Source organism: Bidens hawaiensis, unplaced genomic scaffold, assembly GCF_021521415.1.
Source record: "Bidens hawaiensis isolate Kalapana, Puna unplaced genomic scaffold, B.hawaiensis_p1.1 tig00011307_1, whole genome shotgun sequence".
Taxonomy (NCBI): Eukaryota; Viridiplantae; Streptophyta; class Magnoliopsida; order Asterales; family Asteraceae; genus Bidens; species Bidens hawaiensis.
The window spans coordinates 701,425-725,946 of NW_027491881.1; positions in this window are offsets into that span (position 1 = coordinate 701,425).

Here is a 24,522-nt window from a genome sequence, read left to right on the forward strand (position 1 = left end):
CTATTCATAATCTCCAACCTTGTATTCTTATTTTCTTGATTAATATAGTGGTGATAGACAATTGTCATCACCCGAGGTTTTTGTGTTGGCGATCTGAACAAGATCAAGGGCTTTTCCTCGTAACAAATCCTTGTCTTTATGTTTGCAACAGTTTCGTAATCGTTATTATCAATCTAGCACTAAACCTCACATTACAAATTTGGTTATATTATCTTTGATTGATTTTTGACCAAAACAATTTGGCACCCACCGTGGGGCAAGTGGTGCTATAACCCTGGAAAAAACCCTATCAATATTCAACCTTTTTCAATCAATACCACCATCAATGGGCTCCCAACAAACTTCTGCTTCATCCACCATGCCTTCATCAGTTTCTCACCCACCAAGAACCTTACTACCAATGCCTCTTTCGCTGGCAGCAGCTCTAAGGACCAATGATGTTCTGCTATGTTTTCACAGGTTAAAGCATATATGGAGCAGCAAAACAAGACCTGTTTTGGATAAAAATCAGCTAAGGATAATGTATCCAAATCCGTAAATGTGAGGTATAGTGCTATGATATTAATGACATTGTGCGAATGAAATAATGAAGAACACCAAGATTTGTTGCGGGGAAAAAACCATTGATCTTGTTCAGATCAAAGGAAAAAACCTCGGGTGATGACAACTCGTCGATCACCAATTTATTAATCACAAAAAAGGTTTCAAGTATTTGAAGATTACAATCGATGTTACAATGAAATGCTAGTATATAGAGAGAATTATGAGTTCTGCTCTAAGTGTGTGTGAATACCAGTGTCTCCTAATCGATCATTATCTCGATGTTTATAAAGGAAATTACAAATAAATATAACTCCTAACTATCCGCCACTCTTCCATAACTCCTCTAACGTTCATTTGACCACGTGTTGGGAGCTTCCATTAGCGAACTTTAAGGTAGACTCGGTCATAGAATCAATACTTTTTGTTGAATAATAACCTACACACATGAAACAATTGTTAATAATACCAACCTCTAATGATCGTTGATCTTTTACATGGCTATGGAACTCTTCAAGTGGATAACTGATCCAGACACATCTTTAAGGATAACATATCCTCAGCATTGAAAATAACAGTCCTAACAATTGTCCCCAAAATGGCGGGTGTTTATGCTTTACAGCTGGCATTTTGAAATTTGAATCTTCTGCGAAACTGGGTGATTAGATGGTTGCCAGAGATATTTACTATCCAGCCCTTGAAATTAATCATAACCACCTATATATGCCATCCCTATATCTTTTATAACCACATATCCAGGCGACACACCAGGTATCCTTTCTTTTCTCTGTTATTTTCTTTGCTTTGATAATAATGTCTGTCACTTCGTCTTCCTTACCTCCTTCTAAATCATCCGACCAATCTTCCGACGACTCTGGGTTGTCGGAGATGCAACCACAAAACCTAATAGCCAATCCCTCTATCGAAATCTACAAACTCACAGATCCCGAAGTCGATGAGTTCCATTCTTTGTTTCCACCAGAAACTGTGTTCCGTCCGTACGACTCCGGCGTCCGTTGCGACATATATTCACAGACTTGGGTGTGTTTTCCGGCTTGCCCTTTCCTTATTGGTTATAGTTATCCATTCCCTTCCTTCACACAAAGCTTCTTCGATTCCACTGGCATATCCTACATCCAGGCTATGCCTATGGTGTGGAGAGTCCTCAGTAATATTGAGAGAATTATTGAGGAAGGAAAAATCGACTTCGGTCTTCCAGAGTTGTCCCATATGTATACTCTTACTACCCATGGTCCAGCCCGATTCATATTGAAATCCAAACCTCGACAACCCCATCCGATTTTGAAAGTCACCTTGAATGATTCCTTCTGGAGGAATCAGTTTTTCTTCGTGAAACGTGACTCCATACCCAAAGGGGCTGACCTTTTTTCAAAATGGGTCAGAAAGGGTAGGATCCTGGATCCATAATAACGATAGGATCCTTGATGATTAACTTAACCTTGATTCATATTTTTATTCGCAGTTGAGAACTTTGCTTCCTTGGCCAAGTTACCTGGTATAGAAGAGACAACAAAACGGTTCCTTGCACTGGATACTGAGGTCAGAACTTTCCAAGCCCGTTTCATCGAAGCTTTTTGTGAGATGTCCTCAGATTCCAATATGTCAAGTAAGTTTAGTATAATAATATCAAAGTAAATAAGATTAGATAGAATACTTATCTGTTAACTTAATTTTTGTAGGCGCCAAGAAGTCTCAGAAATCCACTAGCAAGTTCTCCTTGGAAGACATCGATACTATGATCACTCCTCGGGATATCAAGAAAGAGGCTCTGAAGGCAGCAACTAGTTCCGAGCCTAAGACTGCAACTACCAGAGCCAACTCAGCCGCTTCCAAGAGAAAGAGGTCCTCTGATCCCGAAACCCACTATGACATGGTCCTCACAATAAGTATCCTGTATCCTGCTATTTTGAATTTAAGGATCCAATATCCTTCTAATCCTTACTTAATGGTTGGTTACAGGCTATGAATGCTTTCATATAGCATTATGAAAAGATTGTGAGCCAAATGGGTGATAAGTTGTCCGGTGGTCAACAAGGATAAAGCCTTAGCCCAGCTCAAGAGGCAGCTAGAGGATCAGGTATCCACAGTAGATGCACAACGCCAAGAGGAAGTCAAGAAGGCGACAAAAGAGGTTAAGATGTGGGCAGCCAGGTCGGTGCTGCAAGCAAGGATTAAGATGGTGATGGAGGCCGGTGATCCTGCTTTCGATAAGGCGACCTGGAATGTGCAGAAGTGGAAGACTACTCTGGCGGCTCATGGTGGCGATGAGGACGTGGAGATAGCTGATGAGACGAAGATGGGACTAGCGGAGTCAAGGTGTGCTGAAGCCGGTGAAGGAGCGGGTGCTACGGAAGGTGAGGATGCAACTTAAATGGGCGATGAAGGATATTGAAGAAAGGCCCGAGCCCATTTTTTTTATGTTGTTGTTTTTATGGATAACTTGGTTGTAACAGACAATAGTAATTAGGATTTAAGGATCATTGATCTTCAAGACAATTCTCGGAGTATCGAAGGTAGATGGATCCTCTGTTGTGGGGATGAAGCCTTTGGTGTCCCTGTTCTTTATTTTCCTGCACATATGAACAATTAGTACTACTTACTTAACCCGGGTGGATGGTTCATATTTTTCATGGTGAAATCCGGGTTAAGGATTTTGGATAAGTCTAAGTGACTTATGTTTATTAATATAAAACTTTTAACTATCTGTTTGTTATTGTGAAAGTTTGTTTTATATAGACTTAGCTTTATTGTAAACTTCAAAAATTGTTTATGATTGAAAGAAATGCTATGTATAAAGTATTCTAAAAAAGATTTAAGATGGAATATCCTCAAAAACAAAATTTTAGGATAAAATATCCTTAGAGGGATATTTCAAAAATGTCAAAACTTTAAACAAAAATACTTATAATCATTCTAGCTAAATTGATACGAAGTTACAAGCAGGAATTTTTCCGCAAGGTCTAAGTGGACCTTAGTTACCATAAGTACAAATTCTTCTGTGATCCTTGCAGAAGCAATTTAAGGATTTTGAATCCATAAGACTTGATCTTCGTAATGAAATTAGAAAATCTGTTGCAAATAACTTGTAATGTTAACATGGATCAAACCCATTAAGCTGGGGACATGCCCAAATAATAAACTGGGGACAAGCCCAAACTGGGGACTGGCCCAAGATACAGATTGTTTTGGATAAAAATCTGCTAAGTATAATGTATCCAAATCCGTAAAAGTGAGGTATAGTGCTAACACGGTAACAGCGTATGTATGAATGAAAATGGAGTGAACACGGTGATTTGGTACGAGGAAAAACCCTTTGATCTTGTTTAGATCAAAAGAAAAAAAACCTCTGGTGATGACAACTCGTCGATCACCAATTTATTAATAAAAAATTGGGTTACAATTGGTGGAGTTGTTGATCAACAGATACAATGAATGCTATGTGTGTGATTACAGATAACTTAGCAGCTAGAGTATGTGTGAATGTGCGTAATGTCAATCACAACTCAGTGTATATAAAGAAAAGAAAAAATAACTAACTAACAAATAAGTCCTATAAACTCGCTAGTCTTCCACTCTTCTTCATAGTGCTCTTCGACCACGTGCTAACAGATTTTTAGTGACGAAATAAATGGTAGACTAAGTCTAGGAGCCGTTGTTGGTATTTAAACATCAGTCTTCATACAAAAATCATCCATTAATAGCTATGTTGACTAAGGATCTTGGATCCAGACTTCAGCTAGAGAATTCTCCATGAGGACAATTGATCCAAGCACGTCTTCAAGAATAACTTATCTTGTCCTTAGTATTCAGTAATTGGTCTTATTATTCTGCTACTTCTCTCTGTTGCTTAGTCTTCTATCTCGACCATGTGCTACAGGTGCCTTGTAGTGAGATATACGGTAGACTTGATCATAAAGTTGTTATACCTGGCTAACACATCACCATTAAAAATGCAATCATTAGTAAACAAATAGTAGCGAGGATCATTGATCCTTCATAACCTAATACATATCTTAAGGATAATCTATCCACAAGAAAGTTAAGGATAATGGATCCTCAGCATAAAATTCATGCCTTAACAATTGCCCCCAAAATGGCGGGTGATTGTGTAAAACAGATGTCATTTTGAATTTCAAACCTCTGCAAAAAAGAAGATGATTAGACGTGTGTCTAGAGGTGCACAAATCGGGTTTTCTAAATACCCAGGTTCGGGTATAGAACCGGGTTCGGGTATGACCGGGTATTGGTAATAATCAGGTAGGGTTCGGGTCGGGTATTGTCTCTAAAAATCATACCCTATGCATCGGGTTCGGGTCGGGTATAGAACCGGGTATTCTAAAACCGGGTATTTGAATACCCTATTATCGGGTATTGAAAAAATTCTATTTACGGGTTTTTTCGGGTTTTTTTCTAGTATTTTTTTTATATAGATTGGACTTTTTAAAAGTTTACACTTTTAGGGGTATTTTTCGGGTATACATCGGGTATTTGAAATACCCGGTTTCGGGTATTGGAAAACCTCGGTTCCGTGTTCGGGAATTACCGGGTACAAATCGGGTTTTCGGGTATTACCGGGTATAAATCGGGTCCGGTTCGGGTTCGGGTTTTAGTGCCAAAATGCATACCCTATCCGTACCCTACGGGTAGGGTCGGGTTCGGGTTCGGGTATTAAAAACCCGGGTATTAGAAAAACCGGTTCCGGGTATTTATTTCGGGTCCGGTTCCGGGTTCGGGTTTTTTATGCACCTCTACGTGTGTCAGGCGGTTATTATCGATAAACTATAATTATACACCGCCTATATATGAGATGATCATAACCCTCTTATAACCACAGATCCAGCCGTCTTTCACGTATCTTTCTTTCTCCTTCTTTATTTACTTTCAGTATGTCAACTATTTCTGTATCCTCTTCTTCTTCTTTTAATCATACCGACCCCGAAGATCTTTACCCGCAAGGCCTCCTTCAAGCCCCCTCTTTCGAGATCTGTAAGTTCACAGATCCATAAATTGATGAAATCCGATCACACTTTCCGGCCAACACAGTTTTCCAACCCTTCGATTCTTCAGCCCGTAGTGACAGTATATCGAAAAACTGGGTTTGATTTCCAGCCCAACCGTTTCTCATAGGCTACAAGTATCCTTTTCCCGATTTAACCCAAAGATTCTTTACCTTGACGGGGATTAGTTATATCCAAACCATGCCGATGTCGTGGAGAGTTCTTCATACCATAGAGAGGATAATCGAAGAGGAGGGTATTGAGTTCGGCTTGGCAGAGTTATCATACCTGTACAACCAGGTTACCCATGGTTCCAAACGCTTCGTCTTCAAATCAAAACCTCACCAAGTGATTCCTATCTCCAAAGTTACTCTGAATGGTACCCTCTGGAGGAACCAATTTTTCTTTGTAAGAAGGGATTCCATTCCAGGTGGAACCGACCTTCCCAAAACATGGATACCAAAGGGTAGGATCTAGGATCCTTAGGCAACCAAGGTAGGATACTTTATTCTTTTGCCTATATTTTTCATAGTTTGTGTAGTTGAAAACTTTGATTTGCTGTCTGATCTACCTGGAGTAGAAGATAGAGTTGAGAAGGTCCTATCACTGGATCCTACAATCAGAACCTTTCAAGCCAAGTTCATTGAAGCCTTTCAGGAGTCAAACTCAGAGTCAGACATGTCAAGTAAGAGTAATAAATTTTAATATCAAAAAGAGAAATAATTGAAAACTTATCTGCGAATCACTGTTTACAGGTGCTCAAAAGTCAGGAAAGTCTGCTTCCAAGTTCTCCCTTGAAGATATCGATTGTATGTTTACCAAAAAAGAGTCCCCGAAACCAACTCCAACATCTGAGCCTCGTCCAATCACAACCTGAGCCAAGTCAGGAGCTAAGAGGAAGAAGAGTTCAGATCTATAGAACGACTTTGATACCGAGAACCAGCTTCTGGAAATGCTTTCGACCGTAAGGATCCTTCATTCTTTCAATCTTTATAGTCCAGATATCCTTCTAAGCTTATCCTGTTTTCTTTTATAGGCCATCAATTCTGCCTGAAGCCATTATGAGAAGACCGTTGGAGAGTACGAAGAGACCCTTGCTGCGATGAGGTCCATGGCTGCCGCTAAAGACAAGGCCCTCTCCAAGATGACCAAGGAGAAGAAACAGGCAGAAGATCATGCGTCCACACTTGCAGTCCAAATGCAGGATGAGATCAACCGAGCCACCGACGAGGCAAAGATTTGGGCAGCTAAATCGGTCCTTCAAGCTAGAATCAAACTAGTGACTGAGGCCAATGATCCATCCTTTGACAAATTTTCATGGGAAATCAAGAAGTGGAATCAAGCCTTGACTGACTTGGGTGGAGGTGAGGATGAAGCAGAAGGAGAGATGACTGATGCAGGTGGAGCAGGTACAAGCGGTGTTAAGGATCTGGACGAAGCTGAAGGAGGAAATGAGGCAATAGTGGAGGTGGAAGCAACTGCCTAAACGGGCGATGAAGGATACAGAAGACAAGGCCCAAGCCCGTTTTATTTTGCTTTATGATGTTTTTATGAACAATAACTATGGTTTGTAACAGACAATAGTAACTAGGGTAAAGGATCCATGATCCTTAAGACAATTTGTGGGGGCGCAAAAGTGGATGGATCCTCTGTTTGTGGGGATGAAACGTTTGGTGCCCCTGTTTTTAATTTTCCTGCACTTATGAACAGTTAGTACTACTCACTTAACCCAGGTGGATGGTCCATCTTTTGCTTGGTGAAGTCCGGGTTAAGGATTTTGGATAAGTCCGTGTGACTTATTTTAAATAATGTAACACTTTTAACTATTTGCTTGTTATTTGTTATTTTGAAAGTTTGTTTAATTATTATAGCTTTAGATTTATTGAAACTTTGGAGAAATAATTTTGAGTATAAGATTTTAGGATATAAGATCCTTATGAAAAATATTTAGGATAGAATATCCTTAAAGAACAAACCGTAGGATAAAGTATCCTTAAAAACTGACAAAAGTTTTTATAATCGAATATCCTTAAAGGGATAACCCTTAAACGTTTAAAATTATTGCAACTAAGACAATATAAATTCATTAATAGAGACCATACCAGAAGGTATAGGCGGACCTAAGTTACCATAAGTATTGAACCTTCAATGATCCTTGAAGAAATAACCTTAGGATTTTGAATCCATAGAACTTTGTCTTCGTGATGAACTTAGAATTTCTGTTGCAAACAACTTATAATGCAAGAATTAAGCTAGGGACAAGCCCAAATAATAAACTGGGGACAAGCCCGTGCAACTAAGGACAAGCCCGTGTACTCGGGACAAGCCCGTGAACTGGAGACAAGCCCGTGCAACTGGGGACAAGCTCAAGACTGGGGACAAGCCCAAATACGGATGTTAACTTGGGACTCGCCCAAACCGGGATTTAGCCCAAACGTAAGATAACATGAAAACGTTATAAAACGGTGGCATGATACGTCTACCATAAATCGTAGGATCCTCCATATAGCCGAAGACAACGAAATTGTCAGCCACTAAGCGTGTACTGGTCCCGCTGCCCCGGACTATACGTTGGATAACGTGCGCTCCAGGCGAGAGTGTAGAAACTCTATTTATAAGGAAGGTGAAAACCTTTAAACCTTAGAGGATATGATCATCGGGGATCATATCCAATCGTGGGCTAGGCCAAGGGAAATAGTGTAGTACCTTGAATGTAAAGGAGAGGTGGCCAACCTCTTGGTTATTACACATCTTATTAACATCCTGCATTGATACTTAAAATTTGGAAAAAGCAAATTGTTATGAATATGTTATCCTGGAATTAATAATAGAAAATTGTAAAGAATATGTAATCAAATAAATATTACCAATTTCGGGGATCCTTGATCCTCTAAGGATAATATATCCTCCCAGGTTACTGGATCCTAATCAGAAAAAAATATTTCTTGAGGTGGATAGCATTCCATGCTCTTAGTAATCTATTGCCTTCCATTGTGAGCAAATGATATGCCCCCTTTCCTGCCTCCGACTCGATCTGATAAGGTCCTTCCCATTTGGGTGCTAATTTACCATCAGCCGGATTGGTAGTATTTTGGAAGGCATTCCTCAAAACTAAATCTCCTTCTTGTAATCTGCTGATCCTTATATTCTTGTTGTATACCCCAGCTACCCTTTTGTTGATAAGCTGCCATTCTGATCTTGGCTAGGTCTCTGAGTTCTTCTACTGTATCCAAGTCTTCAAGAAGGATTTCTTCGTTGGCTTCAGGATCACAGATGCTCGTTCTTGCTGTAGGAACCACCATCTCTGTTGGGATTACTGCTTCTGATCCGAATACCAATGAAAAGGGTGTTTGGCCTGTTGCATTCTTGGGTGTTGTCATGTCAGCCCAAAGAACATATTGTAGTTCCTTGGCCCACTTTCCCTTCTTGGATCCTAGCTTCTTCTTTAAATTGTTGATGATGATTTTGTTGCTAGATTCCGCTTGACCATTAGCTTGAGGATGCACTGGAGTAGAGGTAATCATCTTGATGCCCCATCTGTCACAAAAGTTAGTGGTTATTTTCCCGATAAACTGGGACCATTGTCACAAATAATTTCTGAGGGTATACCAAATCTAGTAATAATATTCCTTTTAATGAAAGATATCACCTCTTTTTCGCGTACTTGAACAAAAGCTTCTGCTTCAATCCATTTTGAAAAGTAGTCCGTCATTGCAAGCATGAATACTTTTCCTCCTGGTGCCTTGGGTAGTTTTCCTACAATATCCATACCCCATTTCATGCAAAGCCATGAAGAGGATATAGGATACATTGGTTCTGCAGGTTGGTGAAGGATGTTTGCATGTCTTTGACAAGCATCACATTATCTCTCTTCATTGTTGGCCAGAAGTATCATGTTCTTAGAATTTTAGAAAACAGGGCTCTACCTCCGGTGTGATTACCACAATCACCCTTGTGAAAATCTTTGAGCACCTCTTGGATTTCAGGACCCTAGATGCACCTCAAGTATGGACCTGCAAGAGATTTTCTGTATAGCATATCATCTAATAAAATGTATTGTGATACCTTGAGTTTGAAGGATTTGGGATTCTCTGTGGTTGGAATCTCTCTTGTTTGAATGTACTTTTTGATCGGGAGGATCCATGATCCTTGGTCGTTTGAGGATAATGGATCCAAAGTACAATTTCTTTGTCATTCGTTATCTCCCCCACTTCTTGTTCTCCTATTGCTGGTGAGAGAACATGAATGATTGGGATCTGTGTGTCTTCTGGAATTTTCAGAGATGAGGTTAAATTTGCTAGAGCATCTGCCCCGGCATTTTCTTCCCTTGGTACCTGTACAATTCTAAACAATTCGAAGGATTTCGCTAATTCCTTCACAACATCTAAATATTTGATTAATTTTTCTCCTTTAACAGCATATGAGCCATTAAAGTGGTTAGCAATCAATAATGAATCTATATATACTTGAAGGTACCTGATCCTCATGCACTTAGCTAATTGCAAACCTTCTATCAAAGCTTCATACTCTGCCTCATTGTTCTTTTCTTGGAACTCACAGGCTATAGACTGGGGTAATATGTCCCCCTGTGGCGATTTCAGTAGGATACCCAATCCTATTCCTCTTACATTAGAAGCGCCATCAGTGAAGAGTATCCATAGATCCTTAGTCTTTTCTACTTTTTGGACCTCCAAGTCAGCTTCTTTTTATAGGTCACAAGTGAAATCAGCCACAATGTCTGCGAGTGCTTGTGACGTGATTGTTGTTCTTGGCTCGTACTGAATATCATATGCACTTAGTTTCACGGCCCACTTGGCCATTCTACCTGAAAACTCTGGTTTTCTAAGAACATTCTTAACAGGATAATTAGTTCTCAAAAAAATAGTATGACTTTCAAAATAATGTCTCAATTTAGTAGAAGCCATAATAAGTGCAAGAATGAACTTTTCTAAATGAGAATACCTGGCTTCTGCATCTAGAAGACTTTTACTTACATAATAAACGGGATGTTGTTCACCTTCATGATCCTTTACCAAGATGGCACTTACTGCATTTCATGAAACAGCCAAATATAGATATAAGGATTCTCCATCCTTGGGCTTCATTAGAGCTGGAGCTGAGGATAAGTAATCCTTCAAGGCTTTGAGCGTATCCTCATGCTTTTTCGTCCACTCAAACTTCTTATTCTTTCTAAGGATGTCGTAGAAATCTTTGCACTTCTCGGAGGATCTTGAAATGAATCTGTTGAGAGCGGCTATTTTTCCTGTGAGCCTTTGGACATCCTTGGCATTTGCAAGAGATTTCAAGTTGATGATGGCTTCAATCTGCTCGGGCTTGCTTCAATTCCTCTTTTAGTAACCATATATCCCAGAAACTTTCCAGCCTTAACACCAAAGTGGCATTTTGACGGGTTTAGTTTCATGTCTCTAAGGTGATCCTCAACTTTCTTTGACTTTACCACCATGTCATCTATGTATACCTCCATAGTCTTGCCCAACTAATCCTTGAACATCATGTTGACTAGTCTTTGGTATGTTGCCCCTGCATTTCTTAATCCAAACGGCATAGCAATGTAACAGTTATGCCGGTAGGAGTCATGAAGGCTGTATCCTCTTGATCAGATGGTTCCATCTGAATTTGTTGAAATCCAGAGGAAGTATCCATAAAGGTAAGCATTTCATGTCCTGCCGTTGCATCCACCATGGAATCTATATGTGGCAACGGGAAAGGATCCCTGGGGCATGCCTTGTTTAAAATCTGTAAAATCGACACACACCCTCCACTTTCCATTCTTTTTTGAAACAACAACCACATTAGCCAGCCATCGAGGATATTAAACCTCTCTGATCATACCGGCTTGAAGAAGTTCAACTTCTTCTTGTATGAACTTGTTCCTCTCAGGAACGAATTTTCTTCGCTTCTGATGGACGGGTTTAATAGATAAATCGAGGCCTAATTTAAGAGTGATTATCCTCGGATCCCGAGGATCCAGACGTAAACGTTTTCCTAGGATCCAATATCCCTACTGGCTTTGAGTAGGATATAGTATCCTTCCTCAAGCAACGCAAATCTACATTCGCCTTCAAGCACTCCGACATGACAGGTACCTAAAAAGAGGTAATTACTCATAAATTAGGCCTTGATAATTCTGTTAAACCCATCCATCAGAAGCAAAGGAAATTCGCTCTTGAGAGGAACACAATCATACAAGAAGAAGTTGAAAGACTTATTAAGGCCGGTATGATCAGAGAAGTTAAGTATCATTGATGGTTGGGTAATGTGGTTGTTGTTTCAAAGAAGAATGGAAAGTGGAGGGTGTGTGTCGATTTCACAGATTTAAACAAGGCATGCCCCAAGGTAACTTTCCCATTACCACATATAGACTCCATGGTGGATGCAATAGCAGGACATGAAATGCTTACTTTTATGGATGCTTCCTCTGGATTCCAACAAATTCAAATGGAACCATCTGATCAGGAAGACACAGCATTCATGACTCCTACTGGAATATATTGCTATATTGCCATGCCATTTGGACTAAGAAATGCAGGTGCAACTTATCAAAGCTTAGTCAACATGACGTTTAAAGACCAGCTAGGGAAGACCATGGAAGTCTATAGACGACATGGTAGTCAAATCCAAGAAGGCTGAAGATCATCTTAAAGACTTGGAAGAAGCCTTTAATATCCTTAACCAGTATAACATGAAACTCAATCCATCTAAATGCCATTTTGGTGTTAAGTCGGGAAAGTTCCTTGGTTATATGGTCACTAAGAGATGAATAGAGGCTAGCCCGGAACAAATAAAGTCCATCATCAACCTGAATCTCCCGTGAATGCAACGGATGTACAAAGGTTAACTGGAAGAATCGCAGCCTTAAATTGGTTCATCTCTCGATCTTCGAAGAAGTGTATGGATTTTAATAATTTTCTTTAAAAAGAATCAAAAGTTCGAGTGGACGGAGAAGCATGAGGCTGCACTCAAAGAATTAATGAAGCCAATAGACGGAGAACACCTATCCTTTTACCTAGCTGTCTTGGGTAATGCAGTAAGTGTTGTCCTTGTAAAGGATCATGAAGGGGAGCAACATCGTGTTTATTATGTAAGTAAAAGTCTTCTAGATGCTGAAGACAGGTATTCTCATTTAGAAAAGTTAATCCTTGCACTTATTATGGCTTCTACTAAGTTAAGGCATTACTTTGAAACACATACTATTATTTTGAGAACTAATTATCATGTTAAGAATGTGCTTACGAGGCCGTATTTGTCAAGAAGGATGGCCAAGTGGGCTGTGAAGCTGAGTGCATATCATATTCAGTATGAGCCCAGAACATCCATTAACTCACAGGCACTCGCAGACTTTGTGGCTGATTTCTGTAGTGACATGCAGAAGGAAGCTGATTTGGAAGTTCAGCAACTAGAAGAAACCAAGGATCCTTGGATCCTCTTCATAGATGGAGCTTCCAACGTATGAGAAACAGGATTGGGTATTCTACTGAAATCGCCACAGGGGGTACATAATTCCCCAGTCTACAACCTATGAGTTTCAAGCCACAAATAATGAAGCGGAATACGAAGCTTTAATCACAAGTTTGCAATTAGCTAAACACATGAGGATCAGGTATCTTCAGGTGTATATAGATTCATTATTAATAGCTAACCACTTTAATGGCTCATATGTTGTTAAAGGAGAAAAACTAATTAAATATCTAGACATTGTGAAAGAATTGTCAAAGTTCTTCGAAACTTTTAATATTATGCAAGTACCAATGGAAGATCCAGCAATTGGAGAACAAGAGGTCATGGAAACAACAACTAACAAAGAAATTGTGCTTTGAGATCCATTATCCTCAAATAATCAAGGATCTTGGATCCTCCTGATCAAGAAATTCATTCAAGATGGAGAGATTGCTGCCATAGAAAATACTAAAACCTTCAAACTTAAGGTATCAACATATAATTTATTACATGATATTCTGTATAGGAAATATCTTGCAGGTACATACTTGAGGTGTATTGAGGAACCTGATATCCAAGAGGTGCTTAAGGACTTTCACGAAGGTGATTGTGGTAATGACATTGGAGGTAGAGCCATATTCTTTAGGATTCTAAGAACATGGTACTTCTGGCCAACCATGAAGACAGACGCTATGGATTACTCAAAGAAGTGTGACTCATGTCAAAGACATGGAAACATCCCGTATCAGCCAGCGGAGCCTATATATCATATATCCTCATCATGGCCTTTCATGAGGTGGAACATGGATATTGTGGGTAAGCTGCCTAGAGCTCCAGGAGGAAAAGTTTTCATGCTTGCCATGACTGGTTACTTCTCGATGTGGATAGAAGCTTAAGCTTTTGTACAAGTCCGCGAAAAGAGGTGATATCATGCATTAAAATAAACATTATTACTAGATTTGGTATTCCTTCAAAAATTATTTGTGATAATGGTTCCCAGTTTATCGAGAAAAGAACCACTAACTTTTGTGACATCTGGGGAATCAAGATGATTGCCTCCACACCAATTCATCGTCAAGATAATGGCCAGGCAGAATCAAGTAGCAAGATCGTTATCAACAATTTGAAGAAAAAGTTGGGATCCAAGAAGGGTAGATGGGCTGAAGAGCTACCATACGTTATTTGGGGTGACAGGACAACACCCAAGAATGCAACAGGTCAGACATCTTTCTCATTGGTGTTTGGCTCAGAAGTTGTAATCCCTACAGAGATGGTGGTTCCTACTGCCTAAACAATCATATGTGATTCTCAAGCAAACAATGAAATACTCCTCCAAGATCTAGATACTGTTGATGAGCTAAGAGACCAAGCTAGAATCAGAATGGCAACATATCAGCAAAGGTTAGTTGGGGCATACAACAAGAATATCAGGATTCGAAGATTCCAAGAAGGAGATCTAGTTTTAAGAAAAGCCTTCCAAAACACAACCAATCCAGCAGATAGAAAGTTAGCACCTAAGTGGGAAGGCCCCTACTTGATTGAGTCAGAAGCTGGGAAGGGGGCATATCACCTACTGACTATGGAAGGCAACAGGTTACCAAGAGCATGGAATGTTACTCATCTCAAGAAGTACTTTTTTTAATCAGGATCAAGTATCCTTAGAGGATCAAGTATCCGTAAAGGTTTAAGGATCCTAAAATGGGTAATATTTGTCTAATCACTTATTCCTTTCATATTCTTGTTACTAATTAAAGGATAATATATTCTTAACATTTTTTTTTTCCAAGTTTTAAGTAACAATGCAGATTTCAATAAGAGTTTCAATGACTAAGAGGTTGGCCACATCTCCCTCACACTCAAGGTACATCGTTAGTTTCTTGGCATAGCCCACGATTAAGGTGTGACCCCCGATGGTCATATCTTCCAAGGTTTAAAGGTTTTCACCTTTCTTATAAATTAGAGTTTCTACACTCTCGCCAAAAGCGCACGTTATCCAATGTATAATCCGGGGCAGCAGGACCAGTGCATGCTTAGTGGCTGACAATTTGGTTGCTTTCGGTTGTACGAGGATCCTACGATTAATGGTAGACGTACCATATCACCGGTTTATAACATTTTTGTAACATCCCGTTTTCTCGCATCGGTTAATAAAATAAAATATGAGTTATTATGAGTCGGGCTTTTGTTGGACTAAGTAATATGGGTAATGGACTTGGGTTAATAAGGAAAGGGGAAAGACCATGGGCTTAACCCATGACCCATGGTATAAGTACCATTATTATCCATTAATTCCCTCATTCTCATCCATTCCATACACCATAAAAAACACACACTTAAGATCTCTCTCTCATATTTCTCTCTTTCTCTGACAAAACTAAGAAGAAGAATCGATCCCGACCCGAGGTAATGATAGAGCGATATTATATGGATCCAACCCCGCTAGATCTAGTCGCGAAACGACGAGCCGACACCCTCAACTGTTAAAGTCACGAGATTCGGATGGAATCGGGTGCAAACCGAACAAAAGACGAGCTTAGGGGTCATCCTAGCTTAAATCTGGATCGAACGGGACGAAAATGGTGTAAAATACGTTTTTCTGGCCACCGCCCAGTTTTCTGGCGCGGCGGCGCTGGAAGCGGCGTACGAGGAAGGAATGTCAGAGAATGTATCTGACATTCTCTGAGCTAACCCTAGACGCGTGCAACGAATTAGCTAACGAAATAATAACAAATGAACTACCATTCGTTTTGCCAGTTCGTTAAGGAAGAATAACGAACGAGTTTCATTCGTTAACGGAGAACTGACGAATGAACCCCCAGTTCGTTATAAAAGCCATTTCGTTAAAAAAGCCAGTTCGTTATAAAAGCCATTTCGTTATAAAAGCCAGATCCTTATAAAGGCCAGTTCGCTATAAAGGCCAATTCGTTATAAAGGTCCATTCGTTAAGAAGTAATGAATGAGCCCTATTCGTTAAGGAACTGGATAACGAATTAGACTTTGAAATAATGACAGAAAGGTACCTGAACTAATAATAAAATGGATTAATTACAAAGAAGCCTCGAACTTTATGAATTAGCATATAAAACAATAAATTAGAATTCTAATGAATTCCTGTTGACCCCAGCTAGGGGCTCTACCCATTGAACCCTTCTAGGGTTGCCCCTAGAACTCCGCTGCCAGGGGCGCTTCCCCGGGACCCCCGTTCATTGAGGGTTATAATTAAACTAGAAACACAATATGGGTAGTGATAGTTAATTGATACGTGTAATTTTTATACAGTTAGTCATACACAGCTAAAGAAAGGAATAACCTTTAACGGTGAACGTAACAGAATGCAGGTGAGTTTTTAGCCCCACTTCCTTGTTATATTTTCGGGCGGTGCGCATACACAATGTGTACGTCAATACACTTACCTTAAATGGTAAGTGTATGCTATTATTTTGATGTAATGATATGTATGAATGTATGAATGAATGCTTGTCGGCACGTGAACGATTTTCGGATATTGCACGTATCGACAGGGAAAGTGACATATAGTATGCCTAGTATGACATGAGTATGTATGGAAGAATGTAATGAAATGAGTATGTACGAAAGTATGATTATATAAAGAAAGGTATGTATGGTTATATATCAGATGAAAGGTACGGTTTAAAAGGGAACAGACCCTAACAATATCTGCGAATGTAGGGAAAGACCCTAATAATATATGTGAATGTAGGGAACGTACCGTAATAATATCTGCAAATGTAAGGAAGAGACCCTAATAATATATGTGAAGGATATAGGGCGGAATGCTCTTTAAAACGTATATGTATGAATGAAAGTATGTATGTAAGTATGAAAGATAGAATGAAGGTAAGAATATATGTAAGTATGTAAGTAAATATGAAGGTATGTACCTTTAGGTGCATATGTAACTATGTGAATGCATTGTATGTTGTCTGATTAACTAGAACTCACTCAGCGTAGCTGACTTTTAGTATACACGCAGGTTAATCGACTGAGGCAGCTGGCTTGAAGGAGAAACATGGCAGGATCCGAAGAGGCTGGCATCTCAAGATTTGTCATGATGATTTGATATTATCATTTATGTTATGTTTTAAAAGCAAGTTACAAATGTTTGTAATGAATGGTTGACTATTATTATTATTCCGTGAAAGTTTTAATTAACTCTGATATTAAGAACTGTGTTTATGAGTAAATCCAACACCAAAGTAACGCACCGGGACCGGGGCCTCAGAAGTTGGTATCATAGCATAAGTTCGAGAGAATTAAGCATTATACATGCTTAGACTCGAACAGAGAATGGGATTTATGTAAGAAAAGAAAGAAGATGTTAGTTCAATAAAGCCGTGTTAAAGCCGTGTGTCACTCGAGCAAGCTCAGTAAAGGTAAAATGTATTATTAATTTCATGTATAGTGTAAGAAAGTATAAGGAAGCTACCTTAACTGCTAGGGATAGGAGTATGTGATTATATGAACTGTGGATTGTCTAACTTCTTAAAATTAGAACCAGCACAAATAGACTCATAAGGGGAAGTGTCAATGACACGGAAAGTAACGTGATCATCTAATCACAGCTGGCCACTATTATTACCTGTTAGCCTTACTATCCTTGTTCTAAATAGTTCATTGAGTGATGAGTTTGTGTTTCCTTATAGAATACAAATGGCTGGAGCTAGGAAAGTTACCAGACTAAGAGGTCGTAATGGATGTCGTGGTAGGCCATGTGTTGTCCGAAGACCTTCTGTAGAGACAGCTACTAACACCCGAGAGGAAGGAAGTGCGGCTGGACATAATCCAAGCAACAATGAGGGGTATCAACTTGATCCTACACTTCATGACGCCATTTCTCAAGATGTAGCGGCTGCAGTAAAGAACCTGCAACCTGAAAAGTCTGCTGGAAGCCATGTGAGAACCGCTGAGAGGGCAGAGGATGACGGTAAGAAAGCTGATGATGGAAAAGGTGATTCGAGTGAAGTTCGATCTGTGAGAGTTGATGAGAGGAAGAGAGGCTGAGGTGGGTGTAACTACAAGTCGTTCAAAGGTTGCACCCACCAAAAGCTGACAGGTTTGGCGGATGCAATCAGAACTCTCCAATGGATAATCTCTATGGACAAGGTTACACAAATTAGCGAGTGTCGTCCTGACCAAGCAGTGGGTTAAGCCACCCAATCGTTCGGAGATGAAGCCATGTACTGGTGGGAGTCGGTAGAGCAGAGAAAGACTCGAGATGAAGTTAAAGCTATGAGGTGGGATGACCTGAAGGAATTGGTGATGAGGCGATTTTGTGCTGATGCTGAGGTTGAAAGAGCTGAGATGAAGTTTATGAACTTGAAGGCGGGTAAGATGACACACCGCGAGTATACTACCGAATTCAACCGCATGTATAGGTTAGTGCCTGACATGGTGAATACCAAAGCCAAAAGAATCAAGTGCTACATAAGAGGACTGCCACAGAACGTCCGCACTTTCGTTAAGACCAGTAAACCTGCTACTTTCGACTATGCTGTAGAACTCAAAGAGATTGTTTAAGATGATCTGGCTGTAGATGAAGTGGTGGTAGACGAGAAGAAGTATAAGAAATGGGTTGTTCCTGATAAAGGACCCAGTACCCAGTTGTGGAACCCTAGGGATATGAAGCAGAAAGTGTAGGAGAAAAAGTCGTGTAAGATGTGTGGTAAGATGCACGGTGGTGAGTGCAAATGGGGTAAGGGTACGGATGTTTATCACAAGTGTGGTAAAGCTCATGGTGGATACTGAAGGCTTGGATCGAACTCCTGCTACAAGTGTGGAAATATGAGGCATTATGCCCTAGATAGCACTGCAAAGCCCGTGTGTTACAAGTGCGGTAATACTGGTCATATGGCAAGGAAGCGCACTGACGGTGAAGCTGGAGGAAGCGGAAAGAAAGATGCTGATCAAGAAAGGCCAAGGACTAAGGCCTTAAAGTTGACTCAGGAACAAGCCAGACAGATTCCTGATGTTGTGACAGGTACGTTTTTAGTGAACGGTATTTCTGCTTCAGTATTGTTTGATTCAGGTGCGAATAGAAGTTTTTTAACTACGACATTTAGTAAGCTAGAGAAAATGAAATGTTGTCGTGTTCCTGAGACTTATAAAGTAAAAACCGCAAGCGAGACCTTAGTTAGAATAATGAAAATGGTTAAGGACTATAAGATAGAATTGGAGGGACATGAGTTCCCTGTTACCTTGTATGTCATGACCTTAGGAGGGTTCGATGTGGTTTTGGGAATTGTTAGGACTGATATTTTTGATGCTGAGGAAATGTTATCATTTAAGATGTGTCTGGATCAATTATCCTCCTGAAGAGTTCCAGAGCCATGTCAAAGATCAAGGATCCTCAGAGGTTGATATTATTAACAATTGTTTCATGTGTGTAGGTTATTATTCAACAAAAGTAACGACTCTATGACTGAGTCTACCTTAAAGTTCGCTATTGGAAGCTCCCAGCACGTGGTCAACGAAAGTTGGAGGAGTTATGGAAGAGTGGCGGATAATTAGGAATTATTGTTAGTTGTAATTTCCTTTATAAACATCGAGATAATGATCAATTAGAACTCACTTGTATTCTCACACACACTAGAGCAGAATTCACATTTCTCTCTACACATTAGCATTCATTGTAACATTGATCATAATCTCCAAACAGTTGTAGCCTTTTTTGTGATTAATAAATTGGTGATCGACGAGTTGTCATCACCGGGGTTTTGTTCCTTTGATCTAAACAAGATCAAGGGGTTTTTTCTCTCACAAATCACGTTGTTCATTCCATTTTTATTCATACAATCGTTGTTATTAGCATAGAACTATACCTCACTTTTACGGATTTGGATACAAAATCATTAGCTGATTTTTATCCAAAACAATTTGGCGCCCACCGTGGGGCAATTGGTGCTATAATATATATCATTCCCGTCAATTTTGGATTTTTCATACCCATATCACTATCAATGGCCACTCAATCAACCTCTGCTTCATCAACCATGCCGTCTTCGGTTCCTCTCTCATCAAGAACTTTGCCGCCGATGCCTCCACCAATCAAGGGAGCACCACGGCCTACTGCTGCTGGAAACAAGACGCAACTACCAGTCTTTCAGAGCTTGAAAACCGCTGCTGCTGCGCCGGTGGTTAATACTAACAATGATGTTTCATCTATGTTTTAGCATATTAAAGCATACATAGAGCAACATAACAAGACTAACCAGAGGATCTCAAGAAGACTAAGAGGCCAGTGGAGGATCACACTCCCTTGATGCCTAGGATGTTGGATTTCAACAGTCCAGGATCCATGGCTCAGTTCACACAAGGATCATCTATCCTTCAACAGGGGTCCATGGTTCAACAGACTCAAGGATCCTCGTTGTTTCAGCCAGGATCATCTATCCTTCAACAAGGGTACATGGGTCAGCAAACTCAAGGATCATCATACTTCCAACAAGGATCATCCATCCTTCAACCAGGATCCTCTGGGATATATCACCAAGGATCCTATAATTCCCAACCTCAAGGATCCTTCTTTCAGAATCAATGATCCTTAGGAGTTCAACATCAACGATCCTCCGAAGTCCATGAAGGAGATATAATCCCCATGCTGACCATACCCTCTGGAGGACCAAATCCTGTAGCAGACGTTTCTTACCTCAGCTACTCATCCAGGATGCCAACCTTCAACCAGCAAAGAGGTAACTTATGTGATCATATATCCTTAGATGCTAACCGTGGTTCCATGCAGGATGCAGGTATCAACCAAGCAATGGCTATGGAAGTACAGAAACTCAAGGATCTGATATCCAGCGTACCCAGGGTGATCCGTCCAATTCCCGAGATACCAGAAGGGAGCCACAAGTTATCCAAATTTGCTCCACCTATCTGTGATGCTAAAATTCCAAAGTAATTCCAGACCCCCAACATGAAGACTTATGATGGGACCACTGATCTTGAGGAACATGTAGCTCAGTACAGAAAAAAGGATGGAGATCAATCCTATTCCTGAGAGACTCAAGGAAGCTTGTTTATGCAAGGGTTTCGGATCCACACTGACAGGATCTGCATTAAAATGGCTGCTAAGTCTTCTCGCCTTTTTCAGTTACTTCTTTCTCACATTTAGTTGACTTGTTCAACAGTTAATTCTCCTGTAGTAGGAAATTTGAGAAGTTAACTAGTGATTTATACTGAGTTATCTAACCTAGTGATGAATCCCTTAGGGATTTTGTTATGAGGTTTGGTAGGGAAGCTCTGGAAATCCCTAATCTTGACATGGCCACTTCTGTTGAGGCATTTAAGATGGGACTTCAGAGGGGCTCCCCCTTTTATGATGATCTTGTGATGACTCCTTGCAAGTCTTTAGATGAAGTAAGGAACAGAGCACTAAGGTTTATACGGCTGGAAGACGATAAAAGGATCCAAGAACGATTGGGGGCTCAAACAAAACAAGAATCCCCTAACAAGAATAAAGGATCCTCATACAGAAACAACAGCTCCAAGCCGTACACCAAGTTCAACAATCAAAATATACGAGCAGTCGAAGAAGGAGATGATAATGAAGATTACCCCAGTGTCTCAGAATATTGCTTCTTCGTAGATACCCATGGCTTAATTTGTGCCATGAAATATCTAGGGGAAAAAGCGAGGTGGCCCCGAAAGAACGAGAAGTCAACCACCTTCAGAGACGAATCCAAATGGTGTGCTTTCCATGAGGATTTTGGCCTCATGACGGATGATTGCATCGGTTTAAGGAGGGAAATTGGATACCTCATGAGCAAGGGCCACTTTAAGGAGCTCTTGGGAAGGAAAAAGTCCAAGATACAGGATCCTGAAGATCTCCCACCAAAGGCAACTCCACCACAGCCAGATACGTACGTGATCAATTTCATCTCTAGAGACTGACATATTTCGAACTTCGTGTTCTCCATCAAGGAAGCTCGCCGAAGATACCAAGTTGGATGACGGCGGAAGACCACTTATTCCCACTACTTTAACTACCCACAAAAGGATCTTCTTTGATGAAGAAAACAAGACGAGCATCCAGGATCCTCACCATGACGGACCTGATGCCCGTATGATCAACTTCATCTTCGGAGGTTCAGACATATGCGGCACTTCCTTCTTTGCAGCTAAGAGGCTCGCCAAGGAGATCAAATTGGATAACTGGGACCAGACCGATTATATCCACCACTTTGACGACTAACAAAAGGATCTTCTTTGATGAAGAAGATAAATCAAACATTCAGGATCCTCACCATGACGGTTTGATTGTTACTTTATTTAAAGCTAACCATTATGTACGTAGGATCCTAGTAGACGGAGGAAGCTCGGTCAACATCATTCAGCATGATGTTCTTCAGAAGATGAACATACCGGACTCGGAGATCATCCCAAGATACTCGGTGCTAGTTGGTTTAGTGAAGAAACCAAGAAGACATTGTGGGACATTAACCTCCCAATATATATTGAAGGATTAAATTCTTATCAAAGATTTTGTGTTATTAATAACCTTTCTTGTTGCAATGTTATTTTAGGCAGGCCTTGGTTACATGGGATGAAGGCAGTGGCTTCTACTTACCACCAATGCATTAAACTCCCCACCCCATTGGGAGTAGTAAGGATAGACGGTGATCAGGTGGAGGTCAAGAACTACTATTCTTCATCAATGAAGCCGACAGCTAAACAAACTATAGCATAGCAACCACAGCAACATCCTAGGGACGTACTGGAAGTTCGGGAGAAAGACATTAAAGAAGTATCCTTGGATCCCGAGGACCCAGATGTAAAGGTGTTCCTAGGATCAGGTATCACTAGTGAGATCGAGGAGGATATGATATCCTTCTTGAAGCGAAGAAAATCTACGTTTTCCTTTAAACATTCAGACATGACAGGTATTTCTAAGGAGGTAATTACTCATAAGTTAGGCCTTGATTTATCTGTTAAACCCATCCATCAGAAGCGAAGGAAATTCGCTCCTGATAGGAACGCGATCATACAAGAAGAAGTTGAAAAAAATATTAAGGCCGGTATGATCAGAGATGTTAAGTATCCTCTATGGTTAGCTAATGTGGTTGTTGTTTCTAAAGAGAATGGAAAGTGGAGGGTGTGTGTCAATTTTACCGATTTAAACAAGGCATGCCCCAAGGATCCTTTCCCGTTACCACATATAGACTCCATGGTGGATGCAATGGTAGGACATGAGATGCTTACCTTTATGGATGCTTCCTCTGGATTTCAACAAATTCTGATGGAGCCATCCGATCAAGAGGATACAGCATTCATGACTCATACCGGCATATACTGTTATATTGCTATGTCATTTGGACTAAGAAAAGCAGGGGCAACATATCAAAGATTAGTCAACATGATGTTCAAGGATCTGTTAGGCAAGACTATGGAGGTATACACAGAAGACATGGTGGTGAAGTCAAAGAGAGTTGAGGATCACCTCAGAGATCCAGAAGAAGCGTTCAGTATCCTTGACCAATATAACATGAAAATAAATCCGTCATAATGCCATTTTGGTGTTAAGGATGGAAAGTTTCTAGGATATATGGTGACCAAAAGAGGGATAGAAGCAAGCCCTGAGCAAATAGAAGCCATCATCAACTTAAAGTCTCCTGCAAATGCTAAAGATGTCCAAAGGCTGACAGGAAGAATAGCTGCTCTCAATATATTCATTTCCAGATCCTCCGAGAAGTGCAAAGATTTCTACGACATTCTCATGAAAAATAAGAAGTTCGAATGGACCGAGAAGCATGAGGCTGCACTCAAAGCCTTGAAGGATTACTTATCCTCAGCTCGAGCTCTGATGAAGCTTGTTGATGGAGAATCCTTATATCTGTACCTAGCTGTTTCAGGAAATGCTGTAAGTGATGTCGTTATGAAGGATCACGAAGGTGAACAACATCCAGTTTACTATGTAAGTAAAAGTCTTTTAGATGCAAAAGCCAGGTATTCTCATTTAGAAAAATTAATTCTTACACTTATATGGCTTCTACTAAATTAAGACATTATTTTGAGACTCATACTATTATATTGAGAACTAACTATCCTGTTAAGATTGTTCTTAGAAAGCCAGAATTATCAGGTCGAATGGCCAAGTGGGCTATAAAACTAAGTGCATATGATATTCAGTATAAGCCCCAGAACAGCCATCAAGTCACAGGCACTAGCAGACTTTCTGGCTTATTTCAGCAGTGATATGTAAAGGTAGCTGATCTAGAAGTCCAGCAATTAGAAGAAACCAAGGATCCTTGGATCCTCTTTACAGATGGAGCTTCTAATGTAAGAGGAACAGGATTAGGTGACGTACTGAAATGGCCACAGGGGAACATATTACCCCAGTCTATAGCTGTGAGTTTCAAGCAACGAACAATGAGACAGAGTATGAAGCTCTGATCCCAGGTTTGCAATTAGCTAAATGTATGAGGATCAAGTATTTTCCAGTATATATAGATTCATTATTGATTGCTAACCACTTTAATGGCTCATA